At 50.5% G+C, this 13,430-nt stretch overlaps 1 long non-coding RNA gene and 1 pseudogene across 1 annotated transcript; one reads left to right on the top strand and one right to left on the bottom strand.

Annotated features, from left to right (window-relative positions):
• LOC149326555 (carbohydrate sulfotransferase 10-like) overlaps positions 1-5,659 on the top strand; it is an 83,236-nt pseudogene extending 77,577 nt beyond the window's left edge.
• Positions 5,660-9,316: 3,657 nt separating this feature from the next.
• On the bottom strand, positions 9,317-12,846 carry LOC149326554 (uncharacterized). Its single transcript, XR_016286165.1, has 2 exons — positions 12,542-12,846; positions 9,317-9,644 (listed from the first exon to the last, which is right to left on the bottom strand). It is a non-coding gene; the product is annotated as an uncharacterized LOC149326554 (long non-coding RNA).
• Between the last annotated feature and the right edge of the window lie 584 nt (positions 12,847-13,430).

The raw sequence follows: 13,430 nt of genomic DNA, 5'->3' as shown, positions 1-13,430 counted from the left end.
AACTATACGGGAGATACTGCGTGTATGTGCGCGCCTACTTTGGCGCGTACAGCAAACAGACGGGAGAGCGAGCCTATAAAAGAAGGACGTTGGCCGCTATCAGTCAGTCCGGACCGCCGTTTAAGCTTCATCGAAGCGCGCCCGTTCGACTCCCGGGAAGACACCACTCGGCCAGCATCGGACCAACAAGGCAACGGTCGCCAGTCTGCGGGACGGCATCGTCGTGGAACCCTGGTCGTCGGACTGCCTCAGTGCCCGGTGAACAAATTGTGTTTTGTTTGTTTACCTCTCTCTCGGGTGTTAGTGCACTTTAGGTGCAATTGTATTGTATTCTCTCTCGAGTTTTTAACTTTGCCCGAGTTGCATTGTTTTGATAATCACTTTGTATATGTTTGTACTAGTGATTGTGAAATCCTCTGTATGGTCTCTTAGCTCTATAAACTTTGTTTTGTTTGTGAACCTTTCGCTCCGACCCATTCTCTTCTGGCTTGCGACCAGCGAAAGCTGGGCACCGAACGCCCAAAAACCTCTTGTCACTTGGTAGCTGGTCTCCGCTGAGTTTGCCACGCTGAGTCGAGGGCATCTCCTTCGAGACCGAGACCGCTACCCCCACACGCTCTAAGGGTGTCTGGGACCTTCCCACGTAAAAGTGCGCGAAGTGTGGGTGACAATATATTTTGGCGTCCGCGACAGGGCGTTTGGTGTTTGCAAGCACAGAGAACGGAGAAAGAGTCAGAAAGAGTTTACGAATCGTAAACGAGTGTTAGCAGCAGAGCGATATTGTGAGGTGCCGCGCCGAAGCGGTTAGTGATGTTCACCGTTTAGAGGTATCCATTGCCTTGAATGTAGAGTTCGGTCTCCAATAATGAGCTTTAAGGAGCTAAAGGAGCTAATAGAGGTCGGCCTCCAGATGGGGATGACCGGAGACGAACTGCGAGAGTGGGTGGACCAGGAGAGAGACAGAGCTGAGAAAGAAAGAGAGAGAGCTCGAGAAGAGAGAGAAAGAGAATGGAAGAGACAACAAGAAGAAAGAGAGAAAGAAAGACAGCGCGCTCGAGAAGCCGCTGAGAAAGAGAGGCAAAAGAAACGTGAAGAAGAAGAGAGAGAACGGAAAAGGCGCGAAGAAGCGGTCGAAAGAGCTTTCGAAATAGAAATGGCAATCATTCAGAGGAAGCTTGCCGAAATTCGGCGTTCGAGGAACGTCAGAGATCCAGTGTAGCTTAACCACGGAGAACCCGGTTGGAAGACTAACGAGTCTGTTTTGTTGACATCCACGGAAGAGGTTGTAACTAGCTCCACTAGCGAGAGTGAGGTTGTGGAGCAGCCTGTTCCTGCAACTGAAACCACCAAGAGTGTGGAGCAGACCGGAGTATCGCTTCCTCAGGAAATTGATTGTGTAGCTACTACAGAGGTAGTTAGCACTGAGAAGGCCAAACTGATACTTCAGTCAGAGGGCACCATAGGGCAGTCGCCTGAAGATGAGGAAGAAAAGAGTTGGAGCTCCAGCGACAAATCACTGTGCTGCACGCCTGAGGGTTGCAGTAGGGACCATGAGGAAGAGCGGTCAAATGTCAAAGAGAATGAATGCTCCGACGCAATCATATCTCAGGAGAGCTCACTCAGTGATGACCCGGAAGCCGTTCCGAGTGAACCCTCGAGCAGCGAGGGGGGCTTTCACGGTGTGGAAGGCGAGGAAATCGGTGTCTATGACGAAGGAGAGGAAATTAGTGCCTCGGAGGAAGGAGACAGTGCAGTACAAGGAATGGAGCAGCACTGCACTGAAACTAACGAGCTCAAGAAAGTATCAGAGAAAGCTGAGGAAGCAACACTGAGCGAAAGTGAGGAGAATGAGTCATCAGCGGCTAATGAGCCATGCTCAAAATGCCCCTCACAAGGAAGGCTCCAAAAGAACAAAAAGGATTTGGAAGACGAAAGCTCAGTCCTCGAAGAACAAAAGAGAGCTGAACCAATGGTTTCATCGCGAGAGGGCGTCTCGGATGATGCAAGGGAAAACGAACCGGGCGTGCTCCGTAGAAGAGATTGGAAGAAGGAAAAAAGAAAGAGGAATGAGTCAGACACCACCAAAGCACGTGAAGCAGAAAAGCAGAAGCCCTGGAGAAAATTCAGGATGAAAATGGGAAGGAACAGAACCAAGCTGAAGACAGCCGCGTTGAATGCAAGCGATCTACACGAACATCGCAGCAAAGCGAGAAAGAAGCTGAGACGAACGAGCCCAGCCTTCAGCAAAGACTCAGTCTGGAGGCGCAAACGCAAACAGAAAAGCGCACGCCGAGAAGGAGAACACAAGAACAGGAGCCGTCATGAGCGAACTGGCGTTAAATTTGTTCGCAACGGACGCGCTAGCCGCAGGAAAAGAGGAAGGGTTCGAAGCATGAACCGGTGCACAGAGAGCCGTACGAATAGGAACCTGGGCCAAAACAGCGTTCCCAAGAGAAGCCTCAGCAAGAGGCGGAAGAAGACCATAACGCGAGACAGGAAGAAAACACAGAGTCGCGTAAGAAAGAGAATTAAAAGCGCGACTGCAAGCTTGAAGCAAGCAGTAATTCTCCGAGCCCGCTCTGTAGGCCCAATTTGGAAGTATAGGCGGAAATGTGCCTTGTATTTTCGTGCCCCATGTTTGCAATGTTGTGTTAATGTACCGCCCAATCGCGGTGTGTTTTTATGTGCACTGTGAACATTGCATAGAGTTACGTATGTGAAAACATTATGGTATGGATGTGTGTACTTTGGCATTCGCCATTGACATTGTGAGCGCATGCATGTGCACGCGAATTGTACCGTCGAAATACGGCGTGTTTTGAAGTGCAACCTGTCTATTGCACTCGGTAATGTATGTGAAAGCATCAAGGTATTGATGTGTGTACTTTGGCATTCGCCATTGACTTTGTGAGCGCATGCATGGGCGCGCGAATTTTGTGTTTTGTGAATATTGTTACACAACATTCTTAAAGGAAGGGGCAGTGTCACAAAATTGGGCGCATTTTCAAAACAAACAAAGAAAAACCGCCGCGCGCAAGGCGTCTCGCCGGCGCGAGCCCAACGGGAGAGAGGGAAAGCCCCCGCCGAGCCATTTGGCCGAAGCGTGCCTCTCTCTCCACCGCCACGGCGTGCGCCGAAGGAATGAGTCATCCACGACGATTGCTCTAGAACATCCGAGTCCTTTCTACTGTTAACCGGGGGAAGAGGGGGAAGCCTTGCGTGCACTAAGACATGTCCCCCTCCTCTGCACTCGGACGTCGGCTACGCCGCCACGACGGCGCCACGCTAGAACACGCTAGAACCTTCGCGAAACGACTCCTGACTTTAACCAATGAGTACGCGCGGCCGGCGAGAGAAAGGAAGGGAAACTATACGGGAGATACTGCGTGTATGTGCGCGCCTACTTTGGCGCGTACAACAAACAGACGGGAGAGCGAGCCTATAAAAGAAGGACGTTGGCCGCTATCAGTCAGTCCGGACCGCCGTTTACGCTTCATCGAAGCGCGCCCGTTCGACTCCCGGGAAAACACCACTCGGCCAGCATCGGACCAACGAGGCAACGGTCGCAAGTCTGCGGGACGGCATCGTCGAGAACCCTGGTCGTCGGACTGCCGCAGTGCCCGGTTAACAAATTGTGTTTTGTTTGTTTACCTCTATCTCGGGTGTTAGTGCACTTTAAGTGCAACATTGCCATTGTATTGTATTCTCTCTCGAGTTTTTAACTTTGCCCGAGTTGCATTGTTTTGATAATCACTTTGTATATGTTTGTACTAGTGATTGTGAAATCCTCTGTATGGTCTCTTATCTCTATAAACTTTGTTTTGTTTGTGAACCTTTGACTCCGACCCATTCTCTTCTGGCTTGCGACCAGCGAAAGCTGGGCACCGAACGCCCAAAAACCTCTTGTCACTTGGTAGCTGGTCTCCGCTGAGTTTGCCACGCTGAGTCGAGGGCATCTCCTTCGAGACCGAGACCGCTACCCCCACACGCTCTAAGGGTGTCTGGGACCTTCCCACGTAAAAGTGCGAGAAGTGTGGGTGACACTAACATCACTACATATCCCCAGTATGCTTTACCGGCAAACACGTCACAAGGCGTTCAACTCGTGCCGTTGTTACACAATTGAACGAACACAGATCCGCCTCGTTCATTTAAGTCCCCCTTCATTGAACAGTGCGCCTTCATGCGGGTGTTTATGGCGAATTGGACTGGCCGCCTGAATGGTTGCCCGTTCTTCACGCATCTGTGTGTCTCCCGCAATTTTGATACCTTGGTGGAGTGCAATGTATGAAGACGTGAGAATGTGTTACTGCATTTCGGAATAGTGCGTGTGTACGAAAAGAATACGATAGTTCAACGGGGTTGATTTTTATGAAATAAAGGAAAGAGAAACCCTTTCGTGGCATATGCGTTGCGGGCCCATCTGGCGCGCACAGGGACTCGGTTCGAACCCAGTGCGGGCTAATTTCTTCTACAAACTTCTACAAATGCGCTCACCTGAGAGGTGCCACTTCCTGTGGACACATTTTGTTGAGAATGTCTCCGGACAACTTCCGGTGACGGCTTTTCTCTCACTGAGCCATATAACTCTTAATTTTTGGGAAATAAAATTTCTTCGCTAGAACTCGGGTGCATTCCTAAATCTTTACACCTTGAGACAGGTTCCAGATTAATCGGATTTAGAACATAACGTAAATTTATGGTTATTTTTTGTCGCACATTGGACAATTTTAGAGCATCTAGAGCTGAATTTCAAATACGGCGTAACCTTACTGCTTCTCAGCACCGATAATACTGTGGTACGTATAGCTCACCCGCATGGAATGGTACAGTGTGGTATGGAAAGTGTGTTTACCACCCGTAAGCTGTAGGCCGCTATGGAATAGCGCGAAGTGGATGGCTCGAGGTTAATAGAGACCATTTCTTTACGTGCACAGAGGTCGCACAGCGCGCGGACATACGTTCATCGCCCCCATGTGTATCCGTATATACTTATCATGTTAGTGCACCGAACGTGCTGTTCGACCAACATTGGCGTTATCAAAAGCATCGCGATCTTTTCTACTTTAGGCTTAACTATTTTTTCTCCCTGTAGGAGGAAGTCATTAATAGTACGCACATTTCAGAAGTGCACTTTATCAGCCAGTTTCTCAATTTCCATTGTGGATTTAATCCAAGCATGTCAGCTTTGTAACGGCCAGGGAAGGACAGTAAGATTTAACTTTCAAGGAAAAAGCATCGCGATTTTGAGAATCATACTTGATGGCATATTATGTAGTGGTTCAATTGGCAAACAAAAAGAGCATATAAGTAAAATTGCGTATTTTGATGCTTTTTCTCTGCTGATATTTTAACAATCTGGGAACAAAACGGATGGCCTGTATTCGAAGGAAAATGCTCATGTTGCAGGTACGACATCATCGGAAAAGTGGAGACATTGGATGCTGACCTGCAGCACCTGCTTCCCAAAATTGGACTGGCCGGCTGGTCGTTTCCGGGGATGAACGCCAAAGGCAGAACGCACAACTCGAGAGGGACATCCATGCGTTATTTCGCGGAGCTCTCACGACAACAGGTGCTTATGTTGTACGCCATATACATGTACGACTTCGAGCTGTTTGGATACACTCCGGACGGATACGCGAGTCTCGTCGTGTGAAATTAGGAGAAAAGCAGCGGTTACAACAGAACCTTTTAACTTACAAGAGCAGTTGTGCGGGCTACTTGATCGTCCATGCATCTTAAAACCCATTCTCGTGCGCTATCTGGAGAAAAACCGTCGTACTTGGGAACGCGCTACACGTAAATAGCATTTTGTCTTCCTTTTGCGCATTTTATCAATTTGCCGCCTCTCGCGAAACAGGCAATTTGTATATATACATGTAAATTGCAAGAATAAACGTACGTGCTACTCAGCGTTGTGTTTGTCTCTTCTTTCTGCGTCCCTGTGTTTTGCGGTGTTTTAAGTAGTACTTTGCAAGTCCAATTTAAATGCTGACCCTGTGTGTTCCTTCTAGGCGAACGGACGGGGCCTGCTTTCGATACAGCGCTCGAGCGGTTTGACTGGGGATCAACTAATGCGGAATTTTATAAAATGTGTACCCTTTGTAAGTCACGACGGGTAGTGATAAGCGAACGGAGAGGATGTAAGAAGCCTGTGGCAAAGAGCTTAGCGATAGAGGTAGTGTTTCGGAGGTTGAGAGCTGCCTTGTATAGGCCCACAAGGGCAGTCTAGAGAGCATTGAGTCTTAGTGAAGGAAGCGTAGGGTGCAAAGTACAAGACCTTGTTGAGGGCCAGCGCGTGGGCAACTCGGCACGCGTGAACCTCGTGGAGACCTTAGTGTCCAGGACCACGCGGACCACCGAGTGGCAGGTAGTGACAGCGTGGCGGAGGGCTTGCACATTCGTGGCCGCATGCAAGGGAAGCCATGAGCTTCGCACTGTGGGACGACAGGAATGGGAGAGGCAAAAAGGTGGAGAGAGACGAAGTGGTTTTCTGAGCGCTGGTAGGAGGAGAGAGAGAGAGAGAAAAACTTTATCATGGCAAGTGTGTTTAGACCCCCCTTGGGTCCCTGGACCACCGCACGGTCCCACTCTACGTCGTAACGTTCATGCGGTGTTTGTCCATGACGTCGGCACCCCGAAGCACCGCAGCAAGCTGCGATGGCGGGTCCGGAGGAATGGTTGAGAAGGAGAAGCTCGGATTTCTCTAGAGCAACAGAGAGGCCAGCGGCGGTGAGAAAGGAGTCGGTGAGATCTAGGTCACGTTGCAGTGTCTCCTGTAGGTGACCGGAAGAGCCAGACGACCACCAGAGAGTGATGTCATCGGCGTAAAATATATGATGCAGGTCGGCTTACCCTTACCCGTTAGGCTCAGTGATTATTCACTCAAGCGGGTATCTCGCCCATTCCAATATCTCCGTTTACCTCTCCTATTCCCACTTCGTCTCCCAATCTTCGTATCCTTTCACTCCCGACCAACATGTCTCCCGTGCTGCACGCCGGCTGTCGTCATGCGGCCGCGCAGCACCATTCCCCTCTCTTCGGTACCCAGGGTGTAGGCTACACGGATGACTCCGTGGCTCCTCCAGGTTCATACTGAAAAAATGTGCGCAGAAAAAACTAGGACAAAGCAAGACGAGACAAGAACGAGCGCTAACTCACAACTGAAGATTTATTCCCAAACACACGCACATATAAATAGGAAAAGCGAAACGAACCATAACAATCTGACATCAAGAACATCACATGTCACCCTCTGTGTACCCCAGTGATTTTGCCAAAAAGCGGAACTCCCTATCAGAGAAACGGACGGAAGTCTGGCTGATGCATTTATCTCCGCTGATACGCATATGAAAAGCCTTCATGAGTTCCCGCACAAGTTGGTCCCTATGCCTGAACAGAATTATTGCTTGTTCACAGAGTGGTTTACACTGCAGCTTCTTATCCTCGGCATTACAAGTCCGGCAATTTTTCGGGAGGTTGTCAAGGGAATCTCCCCTAAGTAATCATCGGTGTTCACGTAATCTTTCCTTGACGCTTCGCCCTGTTTGGCCACCACAGGAACCACAGGATAGCGGCAGCTTATACACACCTCCCCTGGCACAAGTCCGGCAATTTTTCGGGAGGTTGTCAAGGGAATCTCCCCTAAGTAATCATCGGTGTTCACCTAATCTTTCCTTGACGCTTCGCCCTGTTTGGCCACCACAGGAACCACAGGATAGCGGCAGCTTATACACACCTCCCCTGGCACACGGAACGAACGGGGCTGTGTGCTTGATACTGCACTCATTTTTTCTTCCTTTCCCTCTGCCGCCTCCTTCTTTCCGGCTGCTCACCTGGGAACAGATTGAAGCCAACTTTCTAGGGGCGGAAAACACAACATGAACGTCGTAACGTCCGGCTACGTTCTTCAGCCCATGAGCCAACCTGTGCACGTACGGTATAACGGCGACCCTTCGCCGGTTTGTTTCCCGGAGTTTGGGCCTCGAACCTGCCTTGATCCACCTTGACAAATTTTCTGCTGAAATTTTTTCAGTATCCATATCAACCGACTCGCCCAGCTTTCTGCTCTTCTAAGTGTAATTCCTCGAGGTTCCTGCGGCTACGCCATGTACCATCCCCACCTCCCCACTCCTGAAACCCACACCAGCGGGCCGTATCTATGCCCTCCGGACGCATTGTTCCTCGAGGTCCTTGCCATTGCGCATGCCCTCCTGTCATTTGCCCTCCTTCCCTACCTCCAAGAGTACACACTGTTCAGACTCGCAAGCCGCTATACACCACATACAGAGACGCACTCTAACCCTTCTCTCCAACAGGAGGTCCAACGAGCGGTCTCCGCACTGTAGCCCTACATCGTTTTCCTCCGCTGGGTACCTGGATATTCAGAGATCGACAGGAAAGAGCTGGCCCATCAGCTCACCTGCGACAAACTTTTCCGGGCACCGCTGATCCCCTGGCCCAAGCCCTCGGAGGAAAGTGGGAGACTCACCCTTCGCCGCACCATAAAAGAGGTCTACCTCGAGATTTGCCTTGACAAACGCCTTTTCCCTCCCCCTCATCCATCATTCACGGTGTAAGAGGCTGCATTCATCTGGATGTGCCGAAGAAGGCGATTCTTTGGCGCATCCAGATGAATGCAGCAATCACCCTGTCCCGCCACTTCCTCTGTCACAATCGATCGGACACTTCCTGTCCGAACTGCCCCTGTATCTATGCGGACCTGGCCCATTACCTCTTCTATTGCCCTGCTGCTCAGCAGTCTGGTTCCTTCCCCCCTCCCTTTCTCTATTCATCACCACCTGGCTCGACTGCCTTGGCGCTGAAGGGGAGGAAGAACAGCGACTTCTGGTCGCCCAGGCGGTCGACATGCTCGGCCTGTAAGTTACGGTCGAATAAAGGTATCCTACTACTACTTATAGCGCCTTTTATGGAAAAGCTTTTAGATTGAACCAGCCTTCATCGCAAAACACAAAAGCCACGAGCACAATACCTTTAAGAGAGCAGCTGCACAAAAGAATTCACTATTATTGGTGCCGCAGTACATAGCGCTCTAGAGAAGTGTGATTAGGCCTTTATTAGGCAGTTCAAGGTAAACATCGATTAAATAGAAATGCATTACGGGAAATGCTTTAGTACCACAGGCTTCACTGAGGACTAATTGAGGCATGATGTTTTGCCTTTAAGCTAAGGCCATTGTCACGGGTTCGGCGACTAGTCGACATCATCACCGAGTCCGGACAATGAGGGGGTGGCCGTTTGATGCCCGGCGTAGCCGGTAAGCAAACGTAGTGACTGAGACCGAGGCGTGCTAAGAGGTAACAACAACAAAACAACGTTTATAGTTTCGATTGAACAATGCGGCAGCTTTTACAGACACATAATTTACAGTCTACAAAACAATTGCGGAAAGCACATAACAGTAAGCACACTGAATTAAGTTATACATTGAATATTTCTACACAGGTCAGAACACAAGTGAGAGGCCAATTAGATACAGTCGATCAAAAGTCAGGAGGTGAACAAACATACAGTAAACCGGGAAGCGCGGCTGCAGTCCATCCCAAACACGCAGTCAGTGCGGCCCCCGAAGGCGACGTCCGTCCAGGGCAGCTTGCGGTTTTGAGGATGCGGTGCGGCGGCTCGGAGACCCGGGAGTTCGCGGCGGCAGCGTTTCCACCGACGAGCGGACTGAAGTTCGTTTCCATACGGCCCCCTTTTAAAGCTCTCGGGCGCTAGCGAGCGAGCACTCGCGGCGCCACAGCGTCGGCGTCGAAAAAAACAAAACACAAAAAAGCGCAACGAGAGCACGTAGGCACCTACACTTTGACTCTGCATGGCCGCCATCTTGGAGGAGGAAAAAATTAACGCACAACTAAAAAGAAGCCCCAGGCTTCGACTCTCGATTCGGTGACCTTGGAAAGGCAAAAAAGTAAAACACAACCAAAAAGCCAGTCACGTAGCCCGCAACTTCTTTCCCGCTAATGGTCAGCTCTAGACCGGCAGTATCGGGGACGAGTTTCAGCCGCCTCCGCTTTCGCAACGCGAGGGGTTGTCTACATAACTGAAAAAAGCGTGCATGCATTCTTGCTCTTCCCGAGACACATACAAAGAAACGCGGACGCATCAGTTTTATACAAACAAAAGTAATTTACAGGCTGCCGCCACTTCTGTGACACGGCCCCCCACTTTCGGAATATTATCCGATAATATTCTAGACCCACAGAAGTCGGCGAGCAGACCTGTGCACAGATATACAGCGCGTAACAGAACCTCTTATATAAATCTAGCACGCACACACTACAAGGCACCGTGTATACATGCACCATAACACTTGAATAAATTAATAGCGAAAATTAACCGCGCGACAAATCTACAGCCTGCTAAGAAAATCAGCACCGACATTGTCCTTGCCCTTTATATGCTCGACGGTAAACTGATATACTTGGAGCAGCAAGCTCCAGCGCAGGACTCTGCTGTTTAGCTGTTTGGCTCTTTGGATGTAGCTCAGTGGTTGGTGGTCCGTCTGAACTAAGAACGGTACACCATACAGGTAGGTGGAAAACTTCTGTATTCCCCAAACTAATGCTAAGCACTCCCTCTCGATTGTGCTGTAAGCTGCTTCCCTGGGGAGCAATTTTCTGCTCGCGTATGCCACCGGGTGAAGCGTTCCGTCGTGCCGCTGCATTAGTACCGCGCCAAGGCTGGTATCAGAGGCGTCCGTGCGCAGCACAAACTGTTTGGAGAAGTCTGGCAGCCGTAGTATCGGAGGGCTTGAGACTCGTCGCTTGAGCTCTTCGAAGGCTTCCTGATGGGCCGGCGTCCACCTTACGACGTTCCTCTCTCCTTTTCTCGTCAGCTGGGTGAGGGGCTCGCTTATTCTTGCGTAGTCGGGGATGAAGTCGCGGTAATACCCCGACAAGCCAAGGAAAGCGCGTACCTGACGCTTTGTTCGAGGAGTTGGCGCCGCCTGTATCTTGTCGAGCGTTTTACCGAGTGGTGCCAGCTCACCTCTGCCAATGCGATGCCCGAGGAACTCGATGCTTTGCATCCCGAATTCGCATTTGCTTGGTCGTACTGTCAGGCCGGCCATCACGATTCTCGCAAACAGCTGCCTCAGCCAAGAAAGATGTTCCTTCCACGTAGCACTGACAACGAGGACATCATCATAATAGTGCTGCACTCCGGGAATTCCCTCCACCACTCGTTGCATCAATCTGGAAAATACTGCCGGGGCAGTTTTCATGCCGAACGGCACAAAACGGAATTGAAAGAGACCCGATGTAGTTGAAAACGCCGTTTTGGGCTTGGACTCCTCAGTCAATGGGATTTGCAAATATCGTTTGGCAAAGTCTACCTTTGAGAAGCATTTCTTCTCTCCGGCTGCAGCGAAGACCGCGTCCGCTGTGGGCATTGGCTCCGAATCGGCAACCAGGACGTCGTTCAGGCGTCGGAAATCAATGCAACGCCGGTTCGTGCCTTCAGGTTTCTTCACCAAGAGGACCGGTGAATTGTAGGGTGACTGGGTCTTCTCGATTGTTCCCAGTCGCTCCATATGCTGAATCTCTCTTCCTACGGCTTCTCTCGTCGAAAACGGAAGTGGGTATTGTCTTACCTGGACCGGAGTGCGGGTAGTGAGGTCTAACCGGCACTCGGCCCAGTCCGTCTTGCCCGGGACGTCGGAGAAGATGCGAGAGTGTTCTGAAATCACTTCTCGGAGCTGTCTCCGTGGATCCGCCGTCAAATCATCAGAAAGCTTCACATCTCCCTCGGCTTCTGACTGTTCAAGCGTCGGAACAGGAATGGCTCCCTCGCTGTCCGATTCGGTGACGCGGCAGATCGCGTCGCACACACGTTCTGTTGGCTGGCTTTCCCGCTCTTCCTCTCTAGCCTCTTTCTTTAGTCGCAGACTCTCTATTTTTAAACGCAGAATCTCTATCTGACGTTCGTCAGCTGCCTTCGCGGCCGCGCGCTCCTGCTCCGCTCTCTCTCGGGCAAACGCCCGCTCTTCGCGCTGCTTATCTTCGACCCATTTTCTGAGCTCAGTGCTTTTCAGCCCCAACTGGCTACCCATAGCTATCAACCTCTCCAAATCCATGCTTCTATCTCCAAGCACAGTTTCAATAACACAGCTACAAGCTCAGCACAAAGCAAATCCTGTTGATACACGACACCTCTCTAAAGTCGGCACAGTTCAACACCTCAACAAGTCTCCTTCTCAGTTCACCACGTTCTCTTCGCATCAAACGTCCTGTCGCGGACGCCAGTTAATTGTCACGGGTTCGGCGACTAGTCGACATCATCACCGAGTCCGGACAATGAGGGGGTGGCCGTTTGATGCCCGGCGTAGCCGGTAAGCAAACGTAGTGACTGAGACCGAGGCGTGCTAAGAGGTAACAACAACAAAACAACGTTTATAGTTTCGATTGAACAATGCGGCAGCTTTTACAGACACATAATTTACAGTCTACAAAACAATTGCGGAAAGCACATAACAGTAAGCACACTGAATTAAGTTATACATTGAATATTTCTACACAGGTCAGAACACAAGTGAGAGGCCAATTAGATACAGTCGATCAAAAGTCAGGAGGTGAACAAACATACAGTAAACCGGGAAGCGCGGCTGCAGTCCATCCCAAACACGCAGTCAGTGCGGCCCCCGAAGGCGACGTCCGTCCAGGGCAGCTTGCGGTTTTGAGGATGCGGTGCGGCGGCTCGGAGACCCGGGAGTTCGCGGCGGCAGCGTTTCCACCGACGAGCGGACTGAAGTTCGTTTCCATACGGCCCCCTTTTAAAGCTCTCGGGCGCTAGCGAGCGAGCACTCGCGGCGCCACAGCGTCGGCGTCGAAAAAAACAAAACACAAAAAAGCGCAACGAGAGCACGTAGGCACCTACACTTTGACTCTGCATGGCCGCCATCTTGGAGGAGGAAAAAATTAACGCACAACTAAAAAGAAGCCCCAGGCTTCGACTCTCGATTCGGTGACCTTGGAAAGGCAAAAAAGTAAAACACAACCAAAAAGCCAGTCACGTAGGCCGCAACTTCTTTCCCGCTAATGGTCAGCTCTAGACCGGCAGTATCGGGGACGAGTTTCAGCCGCCTCCGCTTTCGCAACGCGAGGGGTTGTCTACATAACTGAAAAAAGCGTGCATGCATTCTTGCTCTTCCCGAGACACATACAAAGAAACGCGGACGCATCAGTTTTATACAAACAAAAGTAATTTACAGGCTGCCGCCACTTCTGTGACAGCCATGAAGTCTAAGCGGAGCGGATATCGCGACAGTGTGGCATGAAAGTATAAGTATTTTAAAGAGAGATTACTACTAAAGTAAGCTCTGACCTCACATGCCACGGATAGAGCAAGCACTCTGAGGGAAATTAAAAGCTGCTATAGAAGGCATGGTTTGTTACCTCTACCATGTT

This window comes from Amblyomma mixtum, chromosome 10 (genome assembly GCF_055824585.1).
Source record: "Amblyomma mixtum isolate Tamu chromosome 10, ASM5582458v1, whole genome shotgun sequence".
NCBI lineage: Eukaryota > Metazoa > Arthropoda > Arachnida > Ixodida > Ixodidae > Amblyomma > Amblyomma mixtum.
Note: the sequence above shows the minus strand (reverse complement) of the source record. Positions and strands in the feature narration are given on the sequence as shown.